Genomic DNA, 4,694 nt, shown 5'->3' with positions numbered 1-4,694 from the left:
TTTCTGACTTCAATTTTGGGAAAAATATAGAATTCAAAATAAGATTTTTTTCTTTGAGATTATAAATTCACTTAAAGTTTTCAGAACTCTATTACCAATTTGATGAAAAGACATTTAGAATTTTATACAAGTTTGAGTAAGATTATGACTGGATGGGTAGGCTTTTTATTATTATTATTTTATTTTTCAGGAACATTCCAGAAACATTTCCACAAATGCTAGTAAACGTTGAGCAGTCAGATAAAGTTGACTAGTAAGAGAATCAATTAAGTTATGTAAATAAAAAAAACAAGATAGACAAATCAATTGCTGTATTTGTCTGTTGTGAAGTTTCAGAAAGATATGTAGATATTTTCTTAGATACTGGGTAAGACAGTGAGGGTAAGTCATGAACTGCAATGTTACATCCTAAAGAGGAATCATATCACTTGGTGACATTTCGGAGTCATTGGCCTTTGAGTGTCGGGGAGGCTTGAGCTGGGGGTCCTGTGCCGAGATGCTTCAAAGCCTTGTTAAAAATATTTGGGTCCCCATGAAGTCCTACTATGCCCAAGCGTACTGGCAGATTCAAGTAGGAATGGGGTAATGGGCTTTATCGTTTATAAAATCAAGAGTGCTGATAAAAGAAGTAAAGCCTTGAAAGGTTTGAATTCTGCACCTGATCATGGTCATCATTAATCAGCCTTACTCGGTGTACACATCAGATGGAATGTCAGTCTGCATGCAAATCTCAACAAGCTCCATTAGAGCTTGTTCCCATCATGAAGCATTGCTGTATACTTGATGTGTTGTTTTCTTTGTGGCATGGATAAATGTACCTTGAGGTGAAAAAAAAAAAAAAAAAAAGGAAAAGAGAGAAAGACAGAAAAAAAGGAAAAAAAAAAGAGGAATCATACCAATATTGTGGGCAATAGCCTGGAAGTTTGCTTCTAGGAGACCTTTGTAAACTATTGGATCAAGTTTTAGGTTCCTTTAATACTGAAATTTCTCATTGCATGGTTATCAGTGGCAACAGGAAATTTCAAGAGAATCAGAGATATGTTTTTTTACTAAGTATTTTGACCCTTTCTTAATCACAGATAATTGACCTAAAGTGTTATGCCAGCACCAGAAGTGAATAGAATACAGGATTTTCTAGTAATCCTGCTGTTTGATAATTGTTTGTTTATGCATTTTGTTTGTATATTTCTTTCTAATTTATCTTTTTGTTTCTGAAAATGATTTGAGGTAACATAAACTTAAAAAAGCAACTTTATAAAAAAGAAGTCTGGAGGAGAGAATAGAAAATTGAGGTAAAAGGTGTATTCTGAGATTGCTGGTATACAAATTAGGATGGAAAAAAATGATGGGTTTATATAACATAAAGAAGTCTGTCAGCTACTTAAATGAGATCATTATTTTCCAGAAATGTCAAGGAAAAAGGTTTCAAATAAAAGTTTACATACAAATTTTACTAACAGTGTTTTTAATAATGTTGTTATATAAGATGAAATTTTTAAGTGGTCTCAGTATGTTAAATTCAATGCAACTGATCTTCAATTTATTGTGGATGTCTCTGTATATTTGCAATGCCTTTTTTTTTTCTTTCAAGATTTTATTTATTTATTTGACAGAGAGAGAGTAATACAAGCCAGGGGAGCCATAGAGGGGAAGGGAGAAGCGGGCTCCCCCTAGGTAGGGAGTCTGATGTGGGGCTCCATCCCAGAGCCCTGGGATCATGACCAGAGCTGAAGTCAGATGCTTAACCAACTGAGCCACCCAGGTGCCCCTACTATGTCTTTTTTTCTTATTGTAAGTTAGTTGGGTGGAAGGAAAATAGGTATTATTTCCCTTCATTCTGTCTCCAGACCACAAAATATATTGGAGAATATTAAATACATTCCTAGAGCCTAAAATTATAGAGTGAAGGAGGTGATAAAAGACTGGAAGTGTTCATTTCCTTTTTATGCCAGTTGTTGAAAACTCTTTACATAATGCTTGGGAGTGCTTCCGTACGGATATGTTAAATTATTGGTTATGTAGGAAATTTTCATCGGGTCTACTAGGAGGTACCTATTACCAGAAAGTAAATCATGGTTGCAATAATAGTAAGTTTTCTTGACTTTATTTATAAGAAGTGATAAAAAAGAAAGTTCCATTTGGAATTGTTAACAGCAAATCCCATAGTAATCTTCTGAAAATTGCAAGTAATTTCCTTTTTAATGATAGTAACTGAACTGGAACACTCATCAGTTTAGTTTCTTTAGGTACATCTAAATCAATTTTTAATATTATAGTCAATTATGTGATTTTGCCAGTTATGTGTTTTTTTTTGAAACATGTATAAAGTTTATTTTTAGTACAGGTTTAGATTTACAGAAAAACTGAGCTGATACTAAAGGGTGTCGATACAACTCCCATCTCCCCTAGTATAGTTTCTACTATCATGAACATTTTAGTATGGCATATATGTGATAAATAATGAACCAAAGTTGATACATTATTTAAAAAATAGTCTATTCAGAATCCCTTAGTTTTTATCTAACATCCTTTTTTGTTCTGTGGTCCCATCCATATTATCATATTCCATTCAGTTGACATGTGTCCTGAAGCTCGCTGGCCTGTGGCAGTTGCTCAGACTTTCCTTGTTGATGACCTTAAAAGTTTTGATTAATATTTGGTAGATATATATAGGATACCCCTCTATTGGAATTTGGCTGATAATTTTTGCACTATTAGTTTGGAGTAATGGGTTTTTAGGAGGAAAAATACAAGGAAAAAAAGTGTTATTCTCATTACATCATATCAAGTGTACATTGTCACTGATGAAGTTGACTTTGATCATATGACTGAGGTAGTGTTTGTCAAGTTTTTCCACTGTATAGTAGTTTTATTCCCCCTTTCCAAACTTTTTGGAGGAGAATCAGTATACATAGCCCAGGCTTAAGAAGTGGGAGTTATGTTCCTCCTCTTATAGAGTAGAATGTCTACATAATTTATATGGAATTTGTCTGTACAAGAGATTTTTGTCTTTTCCTCCATTTATTTTTTATTTACTTATTCATTTATTCATGTAAATGTTGATTCGTGATTTTTATTTTATTCTTTGGGTTGTAACCCAACATTTTATTTATATGATTAGTTTTAAAGTTCTATTTTACCACTGGGAGGTCTTTTAGTTGTCTCCTGTGCTCCATTGACATACCCCAACAAAGTTTTGCTTTGCTTTTTGTTTGTTTGTTTTTGAGAATTTCCTTTCTTTCTGACATTACAAGATACCTCAGGCTCATCTTGTATAGTTCTTGCCAGTCATAGTATCATCCATTTCCCAAGGAATCCTGAGTGTCTTAATGGAAAATTGAAACCATATCAGAGTGCTAAATGTGCCTATTGCTACTACAGTGTCATTTATTTTAGGCACTCTCAACTGAAAAAGCAAAGAAATATATGTAATTATACTAACATGTGTATATACACATATCTATAATTATTTCTCTATATACACATTTGTATTCACGTTAAACATTAGTTCTTACTAATGTCTATAATTCTAATCCATTATCACTTCTATCATTTGGTCTACTTTTGCAGAGCTAGAAATTTCCTTGCCAACAATAAAACACCCGGCTCCCATTTATACACTATCCATTTACTTAATACTCAATTCCTGTTTACTTGCATAACAGTATCAGAATTTTTAACCTGTACTATCATAAGAATCAATTTTTTCTTATTTTTCTTTTCTCAGCAATATTAATCAATTAGATCTAATTGACATTTATAAAACATTTAATCCAATAATAGGAGAATATGCCATCTTCTCAACCTCATATATAATATTCACCAAGATAAAATACATTCCAAGCTATAAAACACACTGAAATTTTTAAAGTTTTTAGTTTTAATCATCGAGTGCTCATCATGACAAATGCACTCCTTAATTCACATCATCATTTTTACCCAGTCCCCCCACCTACCTCCCATCTGGTAACCATAATTTTGTTCTCTGTTATTAAGAATCTGTTTCTTGGTCTCTCTCTCTCTTTTTATTTCCCCCTTGATCCTTTTTTTTCCCCTTAAATTCCATATATTAGGGGCGCCTGGGGGGCTCAGTGGGTTAAAGCCGCTGCCTTCTGCTCGGGTCATGATCCCAGGGTCCTGGGATGGAGCCCCGCATCAGGCTCTCTGCTCAGCAGGGAGCCTGCTTCCTCCTCTCTCTCTGCCTGCGTCTCTGCCTACTTGTGATCTCTGTCTGTCAAATAAATAAATAAATAAAATCTTTTAAAATAAATAAATAAATTCCATATATGAGTGAAATCATATGGTATTTATCTTTCTCTGACTGACTTATTTCACTTAGTATTATACTCTCTAACCCCCGTCCATGTTGTTGCAAATGGCAATATTTGATTATTTTTATGCCTGAATAATACTCCATTATCTGTCTATATCTATATCTATATCTATATCTATATCTATATCTATCTATCTATATCCATACCTATCTATATCATATCTATCTATCTATATATCTCAGAACTTCTTTATCCATTCATCAATCTATGGACACTTGGCCTGCTTCCGTATCTTGGCTATTGTAAATAATGCTGCTATAGATACAGGGGTTCATGTATCTCTTTGAATTAATGTTTTTGTATTTTTTGGGTAAATACCCATTTAGTGTGATTACTGGATTGTAGGATGATATATTTTTA

General features: G+C 33.3%; 1 pseudogene; it reads left to right on the top strand.

Moving 5' to 3' along the window:
* Nucleotides 1-496: 496 nt before the first annotated feature.
* LOC116873236 lies at nt 497-678 on the top strand (annotated as a pseudogene).
* The last annotated feature ends 4,016 nt before the right edge of the window (nt 679-4,694 follow it).

This window comes from Lontra canadensis, unplaced genomic scaffold (genome assembly GCF_010015895.1).
Source record: "Lontra canadensis isolate GAN:19392208 unplaced genomic scaffold, GSC_riverotter_1.0 scaffold1, whole genome shotgun sequence".
In the NCBI taxonomy this organism is placed as follows: Eukaryota; Metazoa; Chordata; class Mammalia; order Carnivora; family Mustelidae; genus Lontra; species Lontra canadensis.
The sequence above is the reverse complement of the archived record's forward strand: the minus strand, read 5'-3'. Positions and strand labels throughout refer to the sequence as shown.